A 24,032-nucleotide genomic window follows, 5' to 3' on the forward strand; every position below is an offset into this window, starting at 1 on the left:
GAATTAATGGAGTTCTTTCAGTCTTAATTTCAACAATAAAAGCAATCCTTGTGAAAAAGGTGTATTCACTTTGATTAATATTGGTAAGAATTGGAAATGAAGAGTTTATCAAAGGGTATGTTTATTATGCAATGTGGAAAATAAAGGACTGTTTAATTGTCCCACAATGTTTGCATCCTCAGTTTTAGTAAAAAAAGGGGTCATGTGCCCCTTTTTTTCAATAACCTCAGCATTTTCAAAAGGTTTATACAGTACCTTACACATTTACTATCACAATCCTAGCAATTCTACATTTTTATTCAGTGAATACACTAACTTAGTTACATTTTCCTGGCTAGATTTTATTACTTGAAAACCTTTTGCAACAATGGTAACCAAAATAAGATTAAACTCGTAAAGTGTTGGTCATACTGGACAGTAGCAACATATATATATATATATATATATATATATATATATATATATATATATATATATCTGAACCGTGTGATTCAGAATGTCCCAGTGCATCCATGGCTGCCCTCAGTGCTACCAGTTGTTCGGGGCTCAACACATTGCCAGTTTCAGGAATAGTGACCCCACAGTGTGGGTCATCCAGCAGTCCACTGTCAATATGAGGCAGGCAGAGTCCCTGCAAGAAAGATGGAGATATATAGAGAATAAAAAAGAGGCCATGATTCTGTTGCTACAACTTACTGAATATAATTTAATTCATGGAGCTAAGGATTGAAAAAAAGACTCCAAAATCCATTAATTATTTTAATAATAAACACATTTCAAAGAAAACAGTTTCAATGCCACCTCTCTGATGTTTTCGATGTTTTGTTGTATTGGAATGATCAGATAAATTAATTTCTGGTTTGAAATATATGCATTGTGAGAAACTGTATAATAGCACGCACAAAAAAAAATCCATCTTACCTCTGTGATTTCTGGTTCTACCACAGCATGCTGGATGCTTCCCATCTCCCATAAGTGTCAGATTCCTCTCAGTTCTGAGTGAATGGTCATCTCAGCCACTGCTGATGGTGTGGAAACTTAGTTGTAGTCTTTGGATAAATAAATAGTGACAACAGAAGTTATCCAACATGTTTGACAGCTCAAGCAAACTGTTATCCTCTCCTGAGTGCAGCACATTGTTGTGTATGTTAGTTCCTGCGCACCACACGTCTCCAAAGACGTTTAATTCTGAAAGGAGAGTAAAGATCAAATCATAGTCTAAATACATTATTTTTCAGAAGTCCGTTACACAGCATTTTTAGATCAGAGATAAAACTAAACAGGGCCTTTAACTGAAATCTTACATGATCTATCACCATAGTGAGCTATTACTTTTTCACCGGGAAAGCTTTGAAAGTTACCTGTGGGGTGCTAATGCTGTTAGCTGTGATGTCACGTTTTTCTTCTTCAGCCAAACCGGCGCGTTTCAGTTTCTTTCGGGTGCGCCCCCTGCTGTCGGGAAGTCTGAACAACAACAACAACTCAATGCATCACGTGACTTTTGGCACAAATTTACCGCAGCGGTAGTGGGATTGTTTCGTACTCGAGCAGAGGCTGTTTTGTGCGAGCAGAGACCGTTTTGTGCTCGAGGAAAACTTATAAATGATATTTTGAGTGCAAGGTTGGCGAACAGTTTGCAAAACAATTTTTTTGTGTGAAACATATCTTTTTGTGTGCAAAACAAGTTTTATTTGTGTGCAAAACTTTTTTTTGTGTGCAACGTTTTGGCAGAAATTTGTCTCCATAGTTTTAGCGCATATTCAGACAGAAACGGGCTGGGGGAGCCGAGGCGTGTTGCCGTGGGTGTGTTGCCGTGGGCGTGTTTACCTGCTCTGATTAATAGCATCTTTATGGAGCGCTAGAGTTATTGTTACTCTGTGCTGCTTCACCAGTTCTCTCTTGCTCGCTCGTTCCGTTCGTCACCGGACACAAATCAAACTACTTTGTGTTTGTATTTTGCGGCGTAAATTTCTCGTCAGACTCAGATTTAGAAGCTTTGTTACGACGTTTGAGTTGTAACTGCAACTATATATATATATATATATATATATATTTTATATATAATATTAAAATATTTAATCGCGATTAATCGCATTGTATTTACAAACTCCAAGAATGAATTCAAAAGTAGTGTAAAGAGCACTTTTATTTTAATGTTCTGCTGCCATATGAACAAAAGTGTTGTAACATTTGTAGCACTTATTTTATACTGGATATTTTCAACCCATCTATTGAATTTAGTGCACTAGTTGATCTTTTCTTCATAAGAGAACAGCGAGCACTGCAGCCAAAAAATGGCCTTTTTTGACCTGCTGTATATTAGCCAGTCCCTAAGCTTGATGTATCATGAAACTGTTGACCTTTTGGGTTTTGTGTTTTTTATTTTATTATTACAATTAAATAATAATAATAATAATAATAATAATAACAATAATGTTATGTTCAGTGTTTTTTCGCTAATCCACCTCTTATATATTTCAATCCTTATGTAATTTTGTCTGTGTTGTGTGCACCTGCCTGTTGCTTTAATCCTATAAATTTCCCCGTCGTGGGATAAAAAAAGGATTAGCTAATGTTATCTTATCTTAAATAACACTTTTTAATATATGTACTGGGTTCTTTCAAGGTCTTAATTACATGTTATGTGTGGGCTCCAGTAACATCCATCCACTGATCTACCTGGATGTTCGAGAAGGGTATAACTGCAGAGCGTAAGAACGCCCCCACTGTCGGAACGCCCACGCAAACGCTGATTGGTTCGTTGATTTGCCCACTTCAATACATATATTTTTTCCCTCCATCTCCTTCATTCAGCAGGACGGACGAAAAATGTCCGTCCCGCTGAAAAAATCCGTCCCGACGAAAAAAATCCCTATCGCAAGGTATTAGTTTTACCTAGGGACCACATGTGATTTGTAATAATAACGGCGTTGTATGCAGACAGATATTAACCGGCTCGCGGTGTCAGGAGAAAGCAACAGTGCGAGGACTATTATGACTATTATATGTAGTAGCCTACGATAGAATCCTGTCCTGTCAGGATAAGAGCTTCTACTGGAGAAACACCCCAAATATGCGACAAAAATAAAGCTAAAAAAAAAAAAAAAAAAAAACAACTCACGAAATTTACCAGCGACTGTAGAAAAACAAAGAAAGCATACAGAGGCGGAGTTGACAGCGCTGCTTCTGTCACACAGCTGCAGCGCAGCGTATTAATTACATGTAATCCCAGGTAAAAACCAGATCCGAGCGAGTACGCGATTGGACATTTTGCTGCATGGAGCCAGGCAAAGTTGGAAAAAAAATCCGCTTCCTAGCATAAAGCCTGAAAAAGAAGGACAAATATGCGTGTGGGGCATTCAAAATCCGGACTGTCACCTGCCTTTCAACGGACGAAAGGTTCGGATGCTTTTGTGTAACTCTGCAATATTTTTCAATGTATGGTTTGTTTAATAAAAAACAAGTGTCCTAGTGTCCTTTTATTTGCGCACCCATAAGCGGAGCAAAAATCGGGCATCCTCGGACGGAGCTCTGGAAGTTTGCTTACTTTCAATACAAATTCGAAATAATTTATTAAGTTAGACAATAATTTAATTCAATCAATTGGTCCCATGTAGCCCCTAAAGGGGTGACGTTTTCAGTTAGTTGATTTATCTGGAAAACGGGTGAGAATTCACCGGATTCAGAGTGTCTGAAAACATAAAGTACATTTTCCTGAATTGACTTGTATTATGTCTGACTGCACCTTGGTCTGACCTAAGATGGCCACTCTGTCGGCACGCCTCCCACCCGACAACGCGGCGTCTACGTATACATGTCTGTGCCACTGAGCTATATTATACACTGGAGTGCTAATCACCGTCTGTTTGAACGAGTCGCTTTGAAGCCACCAGCCGCCATATTGGTACTCCCTATTTCCCCCCAGTAACTAAGGAATATGTGCGCTACAGCATCGAATAACGAGGATTTTCTCATGTTCAGGGGGGGCTTAAGACTTTTAAAATGTCAAATGTCATATAGTTTTATGTTATGTTCAAAAAATACCAAGTACTGAGAAAGTCATGTGCTGAAATATTTTGCATTTTATTCATTTAAATATATATGTTTAACATTTATAAATATATAAATAACAATATACAAAAACATATATTTACATATGTGTGTACATATATATACACATATACATATACACATACTTATATATACATATATATATATATATATTTAATATGAATAACATGTAAAATATTTCAGCACCTAATTTTCTAGTAGTTGATAGTGTTAGTACATCCACTGACTGTAGAATTACCTGTGAAACGTTTTCACGCAGCCAGAAAACTGCTTGTTGTTGCAACCAAATCCTATAGGATTCTGTGAGAGTAGGGAGTAACAAGATGGCGGCCAGTGACTTCAGTTTTTCGGCAAAATCAGCACTCCAGTGTATAATATAGCTCAGTGGTCTGTGCGCAGAAGTCGGAACGCCCCCACAGTCGGAACGCCCCCAGTCGGAACGCCCCCACAGTCGGAACGCCCCCACAGTCGGAACGCCCCCAGTCGGAACGCCCCCACAGTCGGAACGCCCACACAGTCGGAACGCCCACACAGCTCTGCAGTTACTCCTTACTGGGATGTTCCCTGGAGGACTGAAACGCCTCAGTCAGAGACGTCTGTGGGTCTGTCGGGGAGAAGTTTCGTCTCCTCTCTCCGTTTCTGGGGCTCGACGTTTTCATGTTTTTTCACGTGCTTAGATAAATTTGTTGTGTTTCCACTGAAATGAACCGGCTTTTTACAAAACATACAGCTTGATTTCATTTACGGTATTAAAATAAAGCCAAACGATGCTACTTCCTCTGTTCATGTTTTTTCGCTGCTGCGGTCTCTCTCAGCTGTTTGTGTATTAAGTTTGTGTGAGAGCTGAGTGGGCGGGCCAGGCTGAGCCTGCGTGCTGATTGGCTGGCGCCGCTGAGCCATGTACGAGAGGGGAGGGGGAGCGGGAGAGTGCTGCCGTGACAGCGCGCTGCAGTCAGCGCGCCTGCTGACTGACACTGACTGAAAGCATGTGAGCAACATGCGTTAATGCGCGATAAAATAAATATCGCCGTTAATAGTCTAATGAATTAACGCAAAATTAACGCGTTAACTTGCCCAGCCCTAATATATATATATATATATATATATATATATATATATATATATATATATATATATATATATATATATATATATATATAGGCCTATATATTAATCTTTGGGGTGCGTTAACCCGGCTGGGACATGGAAGGGGGTGCGCGGCTAAAAAAGTTTGGGAACCCCTGGTTTAATACATTTTAAATAGTTTAACTGTGGTTTTCTGTGGTTTTTATATCAGTGATCGAATTGTCTTTAAGAGTACGAATCTCCCCTTTTGGATTAACAATACAAATATATGAGAAACAATATTTTCCTTTGCTTGTGGTTAATGATTAATGATTCCAAGTGAAGGTTATTTACATTTACTGGTGGGAAGTCTACTTCAGTCTCACAACAGACTAGACATCCATCTGTCATGGTAAATAAGTTTAATAATTGTTAAGTAATAAATCAAATTGTTATAATTGCTATAATCCTTAAAGGCTGGTAGCCCTTAACCACAAACATTTGAAAAAAAAAATTGTTGTTGCTTTCCTTTGATCAGAATAACATATGGTCAATTATAATATAATCAAAAAGGTTACATTGCACATCGGGCTGAAAAGAGAATTTTAAAGGGGAATATCAATGCTAAAGTTGTAAACACTAATAAAAAAGATTTAAAGTGTCAGAAGGAACTACACAACTTATCCAAGATTTTTGATAGCGCATAATAATGAAATAAAATGACAAATTCTAGTTTGGGAAAAACACAATGACTAATCTGCTGGGACATGCTGTAGTGCACAAGTATAAAATAAGAATTAAATGATCAATGGGTGATGAACTTTCACATACACTACAGCCTAAGGTCAGAGAACTGCAATAAAAAAGAAATTCACTCTGTCAGAACCCTGTCTGATTAATTTTTCTTCCCGATGCAGACATTAAATAAGATGGATAATAAGAGCTGAGAATTAGATACATAATAAAGAACCAAATCAAAGAGCGTTGCTTTTGAACTTGTGTGTATATTATCAATTAAACAAATCTTAAGTGTATGAAACAGGTTTAATGTCTCGGAGTAATAATATATTTATCTAAAGCTGTAGGAAGCAGTGAAAAGCACATGGTGAGATGGCTTTTGAAGAAAAATGATGGGTTACTGTTAATAGCATGAGTTTGTTTCATATCCATTCAAACAGGTGGTTTGAACAAGTATCAAGGGTTGATTAGATAAACTGTGATTATTAAGATGTGCAATTAAAGGAGTCAGAATTGCAGTACGTTGTTATGCAGTCATAACGTGCTGAATCAGAATCAGATCAGAATCAGAATCAGATATATTTTAATAATCCCAGAGGGAAATTGCTGTTTCAGTACCATCACCATAACATAAACATCACAAACATTTCAGGGGGGGAGACGGTTCACTTAGGCCGTGCTGCCAAGGACACTACTGTGTCCACAAGGCGCTGCCCTTGGATCTGTTGAAGGAAGATTACAACAACATGGGGGAAGTGGAGGGAGAAAAAAAGACAGATGCTTGACAATTTTGCTGTCACGAATAAAGAGTGAAACATTCGACAAAAAACCTCATTGCACGAGAAGCACAAATAACACGAGACACATATGCAGAAGGTCAACATTTGAGACTGGTCGGGTGAAGTTCATCTGTATTTGTGAGCATCAGTTATGTGTGTCTGTATGGGAGAAAATGTTTATATTTCCGTGGAGCTCTCCAGGGGCCATTTGTCCTTGGTCTTATCCGGCAGCCAACAGTTCAGAAAAACATCCACAGATGTCAGCAGGGAAGGTGGGGGGGGGCAGAGGATTTGTGCGGTGTCGCCATAACAACTTAGGGGAGAATTTGATAGTGGGAAGTCTGATTTAAAAAAAAACAAAACAGAATTTGTTATGAGAAATAAGCTGAACCAACTTTTCCTTCAGCTTTAGAGTCTTTTCGTCTCTGTCTCCTGGATCCAATTTCAATATTCCAATCGATGGGCTACTTAACGTTCACACTTCCAGGTTTTATTGAATTGCAACTACTAGCATGCAACAGAGTTTGGACAACAACTTCCTGCACTGCCCTACACTTTGGATTACAGCTGAGGTTATGGCTGCCCTCAGCTTGGATGACACCCTGATCCTATAAACCAGGCACCAATGGCTTTATTTGCACAGCTTCGCTGTAGTGGGAAGACGTTCAGCTGAAGTCTGTTTTACACGTTGTGGGCCCGTGATCACATTCTTGGACGGACCAAGTTGTCGCATCACCCCTTTACTCTGTGTTGTCTATCAGAGAGGTCTTGACTCTAAAATCATCTTTAATCCAATCCCAAAAGGGAAATACTGGGAAGTCCTGCATTTCCCAGTGAACTAACAAGGTTTCGTCTGTTTGTTTTGGCCAACCAAACCGCCAGATCAGCCAAGGTTGACTCAGCTGCCCAGGTGAGCCTAGAAGTCGTTTTTTTTTAAGCTCTTTGTGTTAGTCCGTAACCGCCCTCTGAGTCGAGTCTGCGCTTAACTCGTGGCTGTTGACGCTGCCATCTTTAAAGGGCTGGAAATGCCGGGTCGTGACGAAGGAAAAACAACATAGCTTTCAGTTTCGTTTGGCCTGAGTGCAGTGCCCACCAAAGCAACCTGTGGCCTTTTATTAGCAGATTGCCTCCACCTGTGTAAATCTCCACCCACAACAGGAAGTCAACAAGAACATCAACAATAAGATTTAACAGTGGGGTAACTACTGGTCGCTAGTACCTTTCCTTGTTGTCTCAACCAACACTTTTTTGTGCGGGACAAGGGTGGCCGGAGCCTATCCGTGATTATCTTGTGCAGGGCAAGAAGGGGGCTCCTTGGTATCCTGTGTTAGTGCTAGTTTATTATATGGGCAGAAGCCATTTCGAGGCCTTTAACTGCAAGCTATTGTCAAGCCACCCGTTGCTATTGGGCTAGTGTTAAGATTTGGGCCTGTTCCTGTTCCATTCACCATGGCCCGTCTAACCCAGTTAGAAGATTTGGTAGCAAAGGAAGAAACAATTATCAGAGACAAACATTTAAAACATGCATATTTATTACAATTGGAATTGCTCCCAATTGGAGACAAAAACACTTACAAACTTAATTTTGTATATTTACCCAACATCCTACCCCATGGTGCTGCAAGCTATTTGTCTGCTTAACACTACCCAAACACATCTTTAATAGACTGACCAGCCCCCTACGGAATGTCAAGGGAGGGGGAACCCTGCACAGTCTTCAGGCGCCCATCGTCCTTAAACAAAGGAAATCTGTTCTTGCCTGCTAGCTACAAAAATAATTGTAATTTAAAGCTCAGGTCTGGTTTTAGGAGTTTAACCAAGATAACATTAATTTCATTAACTTCCAATCAGCACCAATTAGAAGCTCTACACATGGGCTCTACACATGGACTCAGAGGAAAGGCCTTGGGCCGTAACAATATATAATATATATATATATATATATATATATATATATATATATATATATATATATATATAAATATATATATATTATACTATATATACATATATAATATATAATATATTATATATATATATATATCTATATATATATATATATATATATATATATATATATATATATATATATATATGTGTGTGTGTGTGTGTGTGGGTGGGTGGGTGGGTGGCTGTGTTTTGCAGCATACATAAATTCTGTCAGAATATTCAATTACTTTTAACCACACTAAGAACATTTAAATGCACTGAACCATTTGTTATAATAGCTATAGCTTTAAAGTTTTCTGAAAAAAAAACGTGAAAATTAGTTCAATAATCAGCGAGTATAGTTTACTAAAATTGATTCTGCATCTGGTTAACACATTACACTGAGCGGAGTTGTCGACCGCCCCAAGATGGCGCCCCTAAATCTCGTCAGCGCCTATAGGCGAGAGCGGTCGATGCGGGGTCTACTCTTTATGTATGTCTATGGCTAGAACTATTTAGAAGCTAACTGTTAGATAGATTTTGTTAGTCTGCTAGAAGCTAGCTGCTTGCCTGAAGTGTCCGTCATTTTAGCTTCAGGCCTAGTGTGTACCAGCCATTAGTTTACCTCAAAGCTAATAGCCAAAACACCTTTTCAATGCTATTTTACATCACAAGTGCTGCTATTTTGATGGTGATTATTCAATGTTGGATCCAGTAAGATTTAATCGACTGTGACTTAATTAGATTGACACCTCTACAATTAATCCATTTTACTGACTTTTTTTCCATTTGTTTTCTATTTTTGTGTTTTATATAGTTAAAAAGTGTGTTCAAGTAGTGTTATTAAAAAGAATAACTTTATAACTTTATGCGCAATTACGTCAATTTTTGCCATGTGCTCTGACCATGGCTCAAAGGCTTTTTTTACGTTGCATCCTTGACGTACTGTTTTATTTTAAATTTAACTGCCCTATTCCACTGACTTACATTATCCTGTGTAATTTTATGACAGTTATTATGTGATGTTGAAATATGTTGCAATCTTTTGCTTTAAACATAGGAAGAACCAGGATGTGGTTGGCACTAAAGATCCTTAAACTACTTGGTAATGGTAACTATTAGATTCAATACAGGGTCTTCTGGCTCAGTTTGGCAGAGAGCGGGATTTCCCTGAGGGTCTCATCAGTTTTTACCATCTCTTAGATGGGATGTTTTCTGGTGGTGAAAGGCTCAGCCTATCCTGTAATGGCCCCTACTGGTATTCTTGAATTTCTAAGTTTGGAACTGATGGATGTTTATTCATGGAAGTGATGAATGGAGGACTAAAGAGGGGGCTTTGCGGGGTGGGGTAGAGTATATGGAGTCGACCTTGTTTAGTGCACAGGCTTAGCTTACCTATTCTACCTATTCACGCATAAGAACCTAAAACAGCCTTTACCTAATTAGTTAATGCTAAATAGTAAATGCTAAAACTCTGGTCTTGAGAGACAAATGCTGAATTGTGAATTATTCATGCTGATTATTGGTAAATGTTTCCATTTATATTGTCAAGCCCATTTATCGGAAATGCTTTGACTTCTTATATCAGTTATGCTAAAGTGTAGTTTCTGTCTCAAGAGTAATTTTATTACTAAAGAAGTCTACAATAGAGAATACCAGTTTTTATGGGGAAAGAACCTGATGGGACCGAAACAGTGTACAGTTAATTCTTACACCCACACGATACAGAGATCTCAGAGAAGCTGAAGGCAATGGATAAATGGATGTTCTCAACAATTTATATTCAATGAAATGCACATAAGTAATAATGTTGTCAAAATTAGAACATTTCTTTAAACTCCAGGGTGCTAAAAAAATCTGTATTTAATCAAAGAACAGCAACCTCAGTGCACCTCAAAAGTGGATTGATTAAAAAGTTATCTTCATGTAGCTCAACATATTTATTTTCAGTCACAATTTTAGAACCATTTTGCTTACTAACAACTAAAGCAGGAGCATATATGGGCAGGTTTTCCCATGTTAAAATACAGTAACCTACATACAACATAAGCAAAGACAACACTGGAGAATGAAACAAACAAACATAAGTACCTGGCAGAGGCTGTATTACAAAGAACACCACATATTACAAAGGTGTGTGTTAATGCAATTAATAAGTCATCATTAACATTTAACAGTTAACAAAATACAAGAGTTTATTTGACAAAGATTGAAAAACTAACTTGAACAAGTTTGTGCTGAAACTGTTAATATGGCAGACACGTTTTAGGGAATGAGGAATGAGCATGACTTAATTTAGTTTAATGATGCATAATGGGGAATTGATGATCACCCATGTTGATTTCATAAAATAATGTCCTGAGATGAAAAAAATGGAGCAGTTCTTGATGAATATGTTGTTTTCATTTATAATTTTTATCCAATTTTTCTAAGCTCGTCATGCACAGCAAACAGCAAAATGTAAATGGTATGGAGCACAGTTATTGTTAATGATTTTGGATATAACCCCAAAAGTAATATTTATTGCAAAAGGTTAATTTGAAATAAACAATACAATGAACAACAACAAAACAACAGCCTAAAAGGAATATCTGTAAAAACCCAGCTGTGTGGTTGGGGCAGTTTCATAAATTCAAATACTTTCTCTAGGGGTTTTCCTGCTTCATGTTGAGTAGAAAATTTATTTTCATAATAGTGACTTTTATTTAAAACTGCAGTAAAAAAAAAGTCAGTACTTGTCTGGCATCCGATGCAGTAGCATATATTGGAACATGGTTCTTGTTAAAATCAGAACTGGTTTGCAAGCGCAACTACACACAAACTTAAGCTAAACTTAGAATTAGCTCTAGGCATAGTAGGTGATTTTGTCCATCTTCCTCTGTCTATTGTATGTATTAAACAAATGCAGCTGTTTTAGGTCAATATATTATTTATAGTAAACCAGGCTACATAATGCATATACAACAGTGCAAATCTGAGATTGAACAATTAATAAGTTTCCTTTATCACCATGTCATTGATAGATATATTATTCCTTTATAATAGTAACTACTTAAGATGTGTGTATGTCCTTGCATGTCCTTAAACATGTATGAATGAAAGATGTCATGTTATTTACTTTTCCTAATTAAGGTGGATAAACAAAAGTGGATCTTTTTCTTCTTTATTCTTCAACACTCTGAAAACAATGTATATTTTTTTCTGCCAATTCAGTTACACACTACTTTGCTTGTTGTTGGGTCATGACAGTCTGTCAAAGTTCAAGGAATGTGAGTAACCTTGCAAGGAATTGTAAGATGATACAAAGAGAGAATAATCAAACATTTTTTTGCAAAACTGCTGAATAGATCCTTGTCTCAGCACAGCAATCCCAATAAATAGAATTTATTTTCTGATAGTATTTGAAGCGACAGCTCATCTCGAAGCTCCTGCAGCAGCAAAGAAATAAGGCTATCCATGCTTGGCCTGTCTTAATAAAGTAAGAAAATAAATAAATTTGACATGCATGATGAAAATAGATTCCATTCATTTACAAAAGAATTATATAAAATGTGGCAAATCTATGATACAAATCTGAAATTCTTTATGAAAATACATGTAGCTGTGAAAGGCAAAGACCAATGTTGAAATGAAGATGGCTGAGTCTTATTTATGGTTGCCTCTCTGCACTCAATGTGTCACTTGCTGTCTGTAGGGATAAGGAGTAGTGTTGACATGTCAATCATAAATGGTGTTGCCTTATAAGATAAGGTAAGGCACCACCTCTAGGGACATAGTTTTGGAACTGTTGTGCAAGTTTGACATTTTAACTCAAGGTACTGCAAAAGAATGAAAACTCCTGAAAGAATGAGTGAAAGGGTATGCTTACTAGTTATATGGTCATGGAAATTTGGCCTCTGGTATACATCTATCTCAATTAAAAACAGAACACAGATACAAAAAATAGTTAAAATAAGGAGAACAGCTAAAAAAATGTAGGATCTGAAGGATAAAAGGGAGTTCTTGTGGACTGCATAGTCAGTTCATTTTCTGACGTCAAAGTGCAGCCATATAAAGAGGCTGTCAGAACAAATCAGTTTCCACCAGATATACTTGAAAGTACACCATTTAAAGATCCATTAATAATGAACTCCACTCCTGTCTTGTGCATTGTATTGTGATGATTCTCATTACATAATAACTGTTTAAAGGAGTATTTTATATAAAACAACCAATAGCCACTAAAAAGAGCAAGCATTTTCCCTCCAAATGACAATAGAAAAATACACCCTTATCATATTAATATTATGTAATAGTATTCAATATTACATCAGTGTCGCCCTTAAAAGTAACAGGCTACTTAAACCCTGTTTTGCAAATATTTTCACTTCATACATTTTAACTTGAGCTACTGGACTGATAAAACATTATTAAAGCTGCTTCATGGTTATAATGTGCAGTGTAATACATGTGTAATGCAGCTTACAAGAATGCAAAACGTAGTTTATTTTCACTTTGACTCTCTTATGTTTCCTGCTCAGAATGTCTGTATCTTATTGATCAAAATAACATTTGTCTACAACAAATATGGTCACAAATATGGTCATGGAATATTAGTTTTAGTCAAGGCACATTTCTAGAAAAAGTTTAATGGAATCTAATTCAAAATTAATCCAGTTCTCTCTCTCTGTCTCTCTCTCTCTTTCTCTCTCTCTCTGTCTCTCTCTCTCTCTCTCTCTCTCTCTCTATATATATATATATATATATATATATATATATATATATATATAAAATACTGGCTAAATGCTCACAACTGTGACAATTCATTCATATTGTATATAACAAAAATACAAAGGAGACAGCTCAAATGCACATGTTTTAAATAAATAATCATTTGAAGTTAAAACTTTGCTTACGCTTAATTATTTTTTTTGGGTTGAGTTCTGTTAAACTTCTGTTAAATAACTATGATTGTTGCTCTGACATTAACAGGCTATGTTGTTGTAGAACCAACATCAGCACACAACTGCCTCACTTGAATGACCCTTGTCTTTCCCAGAGAAACATAATTTCCTGGACAATCTAACCAATACCTTAATAAATAATAAACATAAATGCTGAGCAGAAAACAAATGATAACACAAGGATCCAAAGATGAACGTAATAAAATAACAGACACAACTAACATATTTACTGAAATAATAAATGATTAATACTAGCACAAAGCTGAACAGGTGACAAAGGGATCCCCAGGGAGATACCAAAAATTGGGGATCGTAACCCCCCCCCCCCCCCCCCCGCCCCCCTTTAAGGGCGGATTCCAGATGAAGGTATCACACACCCCTAGGGATACTACCCCCCCACACACACACACACACACACACACACACACAACCACCACCACCTTAAGGGTGGATTCCATATGTCCTTCACAGTTCAGAAAAGAAAAACAAACAAAAAAAAAAACCAATCGGGGCAGGCAGAGGGGGCCTCGGTAGGTGGGCCAAAGCCAAAAAAACAAGACAGACAAAAAAACAACCCAACCAGGGCGGGTGGAGAGGACTCCAGAAGGAGGGCAAGAGCCAAACAACCAAAACAAACAAAAAAGGAGGGCGAATGGGTGGTTGTCCCAATGATGCAGACAGTTCAGGAGGACAACCTGGGAGTCCTCAAAATGAGGCAGACTGTTCAGGAGGGCGACTGGGAGATCGTCCCGATGAGGCAGACTGTTCGGGAAGATGGCCTCGAAGCTGAAGGCTGGAGCCACGACCTCGAAGTTGAAGGCTTGAACAATGACCTCGAAGCTGAAGGCTGGAGCGATGATAATGCCGGCTGAAACCATGACCTTGATTGATGCTGCGGCAGGAGAAATACTGCTGCAGACTGGAACCACAACCATGATGAGGCTGCAGACTGGAACCACAAGGCTGTATAATGAATTGAACTATATCATTACTCTGTGATCTACTGCAATGCTGATTTGCTGATTGCTGATCTGTGCTTGATAAGCAATGCCTCGACTGTCCTGAAGGGGGACCACACAGACGTTTCTTCATTCAACACTGTGAGTGAAGGAAACGCTGTGTGCGTTTCTTTTTCTCACTATCTTCCCTTGTGTTTCAAGGGTACAACAGCTGCAGACTGGGACCAGGACCAGCATGAGGCTGCAGTCTTAAAACCACAAGGCTGCAGTGTGGAACCGCGACCGTGATGAGGCTGCAGGCTGGAACAAGGACATCGATGCTGCTGCAGACGGGAGCCAAGACCTTGATGCTGCTGCAGACAGGAGCCGAGACCTTGATGCTGCTGCAGGCAGAGACTCAGGAGTGAGCTCTGATGACTGGACCCAGGTAATATGACTGACAGCAGCCGATCCGCAGGCACCCTAGGTGGAGCTCAGGAGACCAGGCAGAAGATCAGTCTACCAGGAAGTGGGCTGAACCAGGTCTGAAGTGGATACTCGAACTGGCGTGGTAGACTAAGCTGCTGGGGCAGGAGCTGAAATAATGGAAACAGGATCTATTTGCAGTGATTTAGCAGAGAAAAGCTTGTCGGATGGGTGTCAAATTCTCCAACAGTTCCTCTGACAAGGAAGCAAAATAATCTCTCCATTCTTTGGCTCAGGGACACAGATGCTTAGCCAGACCTAGACTTTTCCTAGGTAAGGAGTCTTACCACAAAGTCCTGCGTTGTGAGAATTTTATAAATGTAAGTCTCTAAGTTGTACAATAAAATTGGGGCCAAGGATATCACAAGACAGCTGGGCCAGGAAAATCTCCCAGCTCCTCAGGGATATCCCCACTCCCCAAGGTCCTACATGTGTGGCAGCGTAATGGCGCAAGCAGAGGGAGGCATCCGGGATGGGAAGGAGAGGACTGGGAAGCAACATGTCCTCCCAGGAAGCCAACTCCCCCGCTGACTCCAATAGGCACCCGGAGAGGGAGGCACCACTAGCAGCTCCACAAAAATCTGTGGGGTTAGAGGCTAGAAGCAAGTGGCAAAGCGAAAGAGCCAACCACAAACCGGAATCAAAACCCAGACTGCAACTGTGAATAGTGGACGCCTGTCTAGAGTGAAGCCAAATTTCGATTGAGTAAAATAATCTGAACGTTTCCATCAATTCACGTTGCATTAAGGGTCCTCCTTGTCCATTTATTTAAATGTGAAAATGTTTTTTTTTTTATATGTTACAAATTTAGACAGTACAAATAGGCTGTATTTATTTTGAGCAGTAATGGACTGACTGAAGACACCTGTAGTTCGTATCTCGGAGGGTGATCCAACCCCCACCGTGGGGCAGAAGCTCAATATTTTAAGCGTTCAAAGTCCTTTAACTCTAATTTACAATGTCTATTGTGATACATGGCTCTCATGTCACTGTTATGAAATAAAGCCAGAAAAGGAATACTGCAAAATTAAACCAAGAGATATGTAATTCGGTCACGAGCTTTGGGTCGTGACCGAAAGAACGAGATCCCGGATACAAGCGGCTGAAATGAGTTTTCTCCGTAGTGTGTCTGGGCTCTCCCTTAGAGATAGGGTGAGGAGCTCAGTCATCCGGGGAGGACTCAGAGTAGAGCCGCTGCTCCTCCACGTCGAGAGGAGCCAGTTGAGGTGGCTCGGGCATCTGGTGGGATGCCTCCTGGACGCCTCCCTGGTGAGGTGTTCCGGGCACGTCCCACCGGGAGGAGGCCCAGGGGAAGACCCAGGACACGCTGGAGGGACTATGTCTCCTGGCTGGCCTGGGAACGCCTTGGGATTCCTCCTGAGGAGCTGGCCCAAGTGGCTGGGGAGAGGGACGTCTGGGCCCCCCTACTGAAGCTGCTACCCCCGCAACCCAACCCCAGATAAGCGGAAGAAGACGGACGGACGGACGGATATGTAATATCTATTTTGAAGCTGTTGTAATATACAAACACTGTCTCACACTTTTTTTGGACTTACTCTCTCATGTCAGCTCCATATTACAAGCCATCGAAAATATGCCTTTGTTAAACTATTTTGTTGTTTCCACAAAAGAGGAAAAAAGAAACATTTAGTCCAATTGCTGATATAATTAACTTCATAGTTGCAGGGGAAAAGGGAAAGGCAATAAAGAGAAGGCCAAATGTTAAGATGAAATTCCAAGTCAGTTTGGTCTGTGTTCCTACAAAAAAGAGCTGGTGGTCTTTTAGTAGCACTGTTTCTCATATCTGTCATGCTTTTTCCCCAGGGCTGTAGTCCTAATTGCCAGGACGTGCTAAGTACAGACTGGTGAGCGCTGAAGCTTTATGTTTGGCTGCTTCAGAGCGTAGGCTGCAATCACAGACGTGACAGAGCCTGTGAACTCTTCATTGGCACTGCGGGAAGTGGGCTGGAAAAGTGTCTCTTTGAGTACTTATTATATTTACAAAGCCTGAAGGAGATGTACTTGACTATGGATGGCTTCATTTTGATTCTAATACATACACACATCAAGGCATCCGTTTGTCAACTCTGTGAAATAGACAAAACTCTAAGTAGTTGTAAAGGGAGATGTGACAAAACAATTGTGGACTGAGGCATGAGTAAATTAGACAAAAAGAATTCCACAGTAACTCTGAATCATAAACATGATTCAGTGTTTGTTAGAGGCACGGCACTGTGATAACGATAAAGTGATACCTTCCCAGAAATATCTGCTGTTTATCTGGAGACAGCCAAAACTACTCTGTGATTAGCCAATGAATGCCCAGTACATAAAATCAGCATGTGGTACTTTTCATTTCCTCCCACCTATGTTCTAATTTCTAACATAAAACAACATAATTTTTAAATGCTTTGCAAAAGTATTAAATCCCCTTATACCTTTGCACATTTTAACATTTAGAACTACAAACTTCATTGCATTTTGTTGGGATTTTATGTTAAAAAAACAACAAAAAAGTATGTAGATACAGCTGTGTAGTAAAAGGAAAAGGATACAGGAACACAGTAACATAAGGCGGTGCTTTGATCAGATGAAACATAAATATAAAATTTTTGGCAACAGGATTATGCTACACTACCTACTGTCACCCAGCTGGCCTAAAGTCCCAGCTACGCAGGCGCTGCTAAAGGCAAGGCAAGGCAAGGCAAATTTACTTATATAGCACAATTCAGCACAGAGACAGTGCAAAGTGCTTTACATGATTAAAATATAGGAAAATAAAACAGAATAAAAGCAAGTAGAGATAGAATGTAGAAACAAAAAAGAACATTAAAAACAGTAAAACAGTTTAACTAGAACAGTCAAAGGCAATTTTAAACAAATGTGTTTTTAATCTTGATTTAAAAGAACCCAGGCTTTCTGCACGTTTACAGTTTTCTGGAAGTTTGTTCCAGGTAAGTGGAGCATAGGAACTAAATGCTGCTTCTCTGTGTTTGGTTCGTGTTCTAGGTATGCAGAGTAGGCTAGAGCCAGAAGACCTGAGTGGTCTGGAGGGTTGATACACTGATAACAAGTCTGTGATGTATTTAGGTGCTAAGCCGTTTAGGGATTTTTAGACTAACAGAAGTAATTTAAAGTCTATTCTCTGAGATACAGGGAGCCAGTGTAAGGACTTTAGAACTGGGGTTATGTGCTCTACTTTCTTAGTCTTAGTGAGGATGCAGGCAGCAGCGTTCTGGATCAGCTGCAGCTGACTGATCCACTTTTTAGGCAGAACGTGAGGAGAGTGGTGAGGACAGCAGAATGGATCATCGGGGCCCCTCTCCCCTCCATTAAGGACATTTCATCCCAGCGCTGTGTGTACCGAGCCCATAACATCATAACAGACCCCTCACACCCCCACCATGGACTATTCTCCCTGCTGCCTTCTGTGAAGAGGTTCCGCAGCATCCACTGCAGCTCCACCAGGTTCTGCAAAAGCTTTTTCCCTGTTGGCATCAGACTGTTGAACTGCTGAACTATAAACTGGACTCTGCACCATATTTCCACATTTGCTCATTTGCACATTTGCATCACTGCATCTTTATCCAGCATTACAAATGCTGCCGAACTCTTAGTTTCTAAATGCATTTTTGCACAAATGCCTTTTTGCACCATCATTTCTGCACACACAATTGGTTTAAATATTCTCCTGCACACTGTTTCTTTCTCCTGCATTGTGTACATTTACATTTCAGTTGTTTATTTTTTAATCACTGCTGCACTTTATACTGTATTTTACAAGCTGTATGCAACAAACTTTTGTTCTGTATGCACTCTGTACATACAAAATGACAAATAAAGTTGTCTAAGTCTAATTCTAAGTTACCATGTAAGTTACTCGCTCTATTCGCTCCAGTTTTGTTCACATTATATGTGAACCCACCTTAATCACACCCTCGCCTCCAAAAACTAAAATGCATGTATTAGACATACCATTAACAAATAAAGTAGGCAGAGTAGTAATTAAACACCTGACACAAAGCAGGAATGAGGAGGAGACTTAAACGAAGATGGTGAAATAAAATGACAGACAGGATTATTAGCCATAGTAATGCTGAAGCTAATGCTAAGCTAGTGACCCTTTACCATGAGAAAGACCATGTGAAACCTGAAGGGTTCCCAAATGTAATGTGCTCGTGTGTTAGAATAACTTAGAAGTGTCACAGTAAAGACAATTTATGTCAAATTTAGAGAATGTGAAACACCAAACAGATCCACCAAGTGAGACAGCGAAAACTGGAAGTGATGCAATACGCCTTCCCCAGTTAGCAACCCCAGTGGCATATAAATTGAAAAAAACTTTCTTTAAAAAAAGTATCCTCTTTTTTTAATTCCGCTCTATAATATGCGCTAACAACTGTTTTGTTTTCACATAAAATTAGGATTAAATACAATGGGGTTGGTGGTTGTAATATGATAAACTGTGAAAGAGTTCAATAGACATCAATACTTTGTGAAGGCTAAATATTTCAGCTTGGTGTAAAGTCAATGTGGTACAATGAAACATGCTTAATCAAAGCCTTGTTTAATTTTGAAGAAATCATAAAGTCTCAACACCTGAGCTATCAGGGTATATGGGACCCATCCAATGTCCAAATATAGCCATGTCTGCCTTTTATGAGGCTTAAAGATCCACATTTTAAGATTTAAGTTTTAAGATTGTGAAACCAGACTCCAAACTAAGGTTTTGAAAAGAGCATCAACAAATTCAGCGAGTTAATGTTGCACTGATCATATTTTCATGCTTTGCAAATCCAGGGCAGATGTTAAGCAGACAGTTGTATAAGTCATGGACGAGAAATTATACAAATAGAGCAACTTTGTTAATTTGCCACACAGTTTCCATCTGTAAGAGTTAATAAGGCTACACACTTAACCTAAATTACCGGAATGCAACTGATTTTACTGAGGCTAAAGTTTGAACAGAATTATTTTTGACGGACATGTAAAGACTGTGATTTATACAAAAAGTAGTTTGACTATGTGAGCATTTCCTTTTTGTATAGCACATTTGAACCATTTTGAATAAATATCACTTATTTTATTTTCTGATGCAGTTTTCCCTTACCTTGAAATACCCAGTTTGACTGCTTATTCAAATGAACGACAACAACAGATATACTAGTTGACCTCACCGCTTTCACTGACCAGTAGACTATTGTCTAGCTAGCATTTTCCTACTTCCGTCTTACTTATTGCTGCCCTTAAAGTCTGGTACTTGTAGAGGTACTGACCAGATTACCAAAAACCAAAAGAAAAATAAAACTCCTGAGAAAATTAATTTATTCTACGAAGCATTATCTCAAAAGGTCAAACTAAAGAGGCTCTTTACTTCTTCTGCAGCCTCCACTTAAGTCTCTGCATCAAGCTTTAAAGTGTTTCGTTCTGTCATTTTTGAGAGCACATCCATTAAAATCACTTAAACTGTTTGAAATGGAATTGATTATCACCAGGGTATGAAATATCTCAAATGTCGACTGGCAACCTCCCAGATTCTGACTAAAACCAGCTTCATAGACACCGCCCAGCTCTTTCTTAGAGGGTCTTCACATCAGCAGGAAAATGTCTTTCTAGAATAGTAATACTGGCAATCTGAAGACTGATTTAAAAAGTAATACAAGCCCAACAAGCTGAATACAATTGACGCTAACTTCATTTTAGCTCAGAAGGGACTCTATTCATATGACATGATAATAGCCATTCACTGGGAGAAAGCTAATAAAACTTTTATAATGGCTCCATACAAGGTTGTTCATCGCTCAAAGAGCTGCATTTTTGAATTCAAATAGAAGACATTTCATTTGAATGAACACAATCTACCGTTAACACAACAAGTATACTCATTTTTTGATACACTTATCTTCACTCACCAGCAATATCAGATTTATTGCACAATGGTTGAATGTTCAGTCTGTGCTCTTTGAGGTCAGTATTGTGAATCAACTGCCAGGAAGCATCAATTGAACTTCATTCTGACAGTGTACGTATATGGTTGGTTGGTAAAAGCTTCCTCCAAAAATGCACTCTAGTAATCTATGGCATTATCCTGTTTCTAGAAGAAGCGTGCTGTCAGGATGAACTAAGTGTAAACAAAATGTAAAATAGCTTCATCAGGTTTTAAAATATAACATTGAAAAAGATGTCTGAAATTTCAAATAGGCATGCCTTGCCTTCATGTTACCCATGTTTTGAAAGGTCCATTTCAAACCACTAATATTTCATTGTTAGATTTCTGTGATTTACACAGTTTTTTCCACTTTTTTTACATGTCCTGTCCTGCAGTGTAGCACTCAGAACTGTTGTCAGAGTGCTTTCGTAATAATGCTCCCTTTTGATATTAAAATATATAAAACACCTTATAAGAGTTTGCTTTGGGATTTATTCAAATGTAATGGACAAAGAGACACAAATGGGACAGAAAAAGAGGGAGAGAGGTGGAGTAACAAGTTAAAAGGGAGAGAAGGAAAAAGGAATAGAGGATAGAAAGAAGTACAAGATCACTTAAAGTCAGCTTTTACACCTGCAAAAAGTCAGAAAAACAAGAAAAACTATAGCAGCAAACAATAAGCGTATATATAAAAACAACAGCGTCACTGAAAGGGATGTATTTAGTGGCAACCATAGCTCTATAGAGTATATCTGTATGTATCTGAATCCAAACACCTTTAAGTGAACCTTCCATAAGAACCTTTAATAGCGGGCGCAGGAAGGCCCACCGGGGAACCACTGCTAGGACAACTAAACACCCCTAGAGGAGATAAGCAGACAGGCCCCACCGGAGTGACTCCAGCCGTGGACCCACAGACCTGATTCCCAACGGCACTCAACTTGCAGCAGAGCCCCGATAGAGCCAAGGTGCCCAGGCTCCGTCGAGCAGCCACCAGGAATGAGCCGAGCATCCACATGCATTCATGTGTCACTTAAATTAATGTTCTTTGTACCATTCCCGACTCTGGGTGCTAAACATGGCACACAGCTGACTGACAGCTGTGTGCCATACATGAGAAAACCCGCAGAATCAACCCACAGAATTTCAAGCATATTCTGAACACATTCTTTTTTGTTTTTCAAATAACAGTGTCCTTAATTGAGATTTTGCAATAAGCCAAGAAATGGAATCTCCCTCATCGCACTGATGGTCCTCAACTGAGTTTAACTAACTAGCTAATATTATTAAAGACCAAATTACAGTTAACAGCAGATAAGAACAAATATAATATTCATTTCTCTAATTAAAATTAGTATTATGAACAGATTTAACATTTTTCTGGTATGAGTCTATAATGCCTTATTCTTTCTAAAATCATTCTGACTCATGGGTTTTGTGAAAACCCAATTGAATACTGTTATATATCAAAACCTAAATAACAACCATGTTAACAGTTGTGCAGTCATAGTCTGAAAATCATTGTGCAAGACAAATAGAGCTTTTATCCTAAAATTGATTGTGTGTTGCAAAACCACTTTGTTCTCAAGTATACAGAATGCACTTCACTAGGACCTGTCTGCAGCAGAGCAGCTGTCTCATTGTTTCAGTATAATCAGCAGCATGCATCTGGAAAACAGTGCTTCAGTAACCAGACGAGTTAAGTGATGAGGGTACTAGGGAAACAGTCTTTTCTTGATACAGTGATTAAAGTTTATTTCTGCAGATAACATTAAATTTTAATTTGTTATTTTCCCTAATAATTGTTGGATGTATAGGTAAGGAGTGTGCTAAATACATTTTAATAAAATCTCCATTTTTGATGAGTAGTGTACTTAAAAAGAGTTACAGTAGGTATCTCTAATCAGTTGTTAATGGTAATTGACACTTAGCAAATAACTCAAATTCCCAGGTATTGAACATCACATTTGACAACTGAGAGCACCCATGAAAGCCTAAGACTTTAGAAAATACTTCCAGTGTTTGCATAGCAAGTTGGATTCGATCTTTATTTTTTTTTAAATACAGAGTTGTATCATCGGTTGACTGACCTATAATGATATTCTTATTCATAACCTGCAAACTCAGAAGATGGTAGTTTCTTAGCCTAGAGCTCACTAACTGTAATGAACACGAGAGTTGAAGCACTTCATACTTCCCTAATCCCTCTTTTTACTGTAAATCTTGGACATATTTTTTCTGCTAAGGAAACACAACAGTTAATGCCAATATGCAGTATTTTGATTATATCTAAAGATCTCTTGCTGAAATATTTAAATATTTCAAAAATGAAAGGATGTTCCACTGAATCAAAGGCTTTGTGAAAGTCCAAAAACAAGATAAAAGTAGCCTCATTAATTAAACAGGCTAAATCAATTAAATTCAGAACAAGACAAATATTGTTAGGAATTGATCTACCCTTTAGACATCTAGACTAAGTGAAGTTAATTATATATAATAACCTTATTTCAGTTGAGTTGCAAGAACTGCTGTAATCTGTGCTAAGTGTAATTGGTCTTAAATTATTCAGGTTTCTTTTATCTTTTCCTGTTTTCAGTTAAATTCAGTTCAAAAACATTTTATTAATCCCAAAGGGAAATTACATAATTTGTGATGATACCCTACTTTATTGCTGTCATCATTTCTTTTTTGCTAAATACATTCCATAGCCGCACCAAAAAAACAACATTTTATGTGTTTCCTGTCACGGTTCTCCTGTGTTGGCTTTTAGTTTTTATATTATGTCTGTTTCTTTCCTGCTTTCTTATGGTGACTGTTTTAGTTTTTTGTATATTAGGTTTTTGGTTCGCCCTTATGTACAGTTTTGTATTATTTTGTCAGATATCCTCGCCTGTGTCTCTCTCTGTTCTGCTCCTGCTCATTTACTCTTCTGTCCATCATTCACTCAGATCTCATTGATCTCAGCTGTTTCTCATTCTCTCTATTACGCTCACCTGCTTGCCCTGCCGTTCTCTTCACTATCTGTGTATACAGAATATACGGTTTTGTTTTCATTGTTTATTTGCTGGAATTTCCAGTTATACTGATGCATACCTTTCTCTGCTGTTCTTCCCCATGGTCTGTGAGTTGCTCCCTGTGTCTCCAATGCCTTGCC

At 38.5% G+C, this 24,032-nt stretch overlaps 1 long non-coding RNA gene across 1 annotated transcript; it reads right to left on the reverse strand.

The window, feature by feature from the left end:
* Positions 1 to 433: 433 nt before the first annotated feature.
* On the reverse strand, positions 434 to 1,397 carry LOC118566471. The gene is made up of 3 exons (XR_004933044.1): positions 1,362 to 1,397; positions 922 to 1,188; positions 434 to 631 (listed from the first exon to the last, which is right to left on the reverse strand). It is a non-coding gene; the product is annotated as an uncharacterized LOC118566471 (long non-coding RNA).
* Positions 1,398 to 24,032: the final 22,635 nt, after the last annotated feature.

Source organism: Fundulus heteroclitus, chromosome 16, assembly GCF_011125445.2.
Source record: "Fundulus heteroclitus isolate FHET01 chromosome 16, MU-UCD_Fhet_4.1, whole genome shotgun sequence".
Classification (NCBI taxonomy): domain Eukaryota; kingdom Metazoa; phylum Chordata; class Actinopteri; order Cyprinodontiformes; family Fundulidae; genus Fundulus; species Fundulus heteroclitus.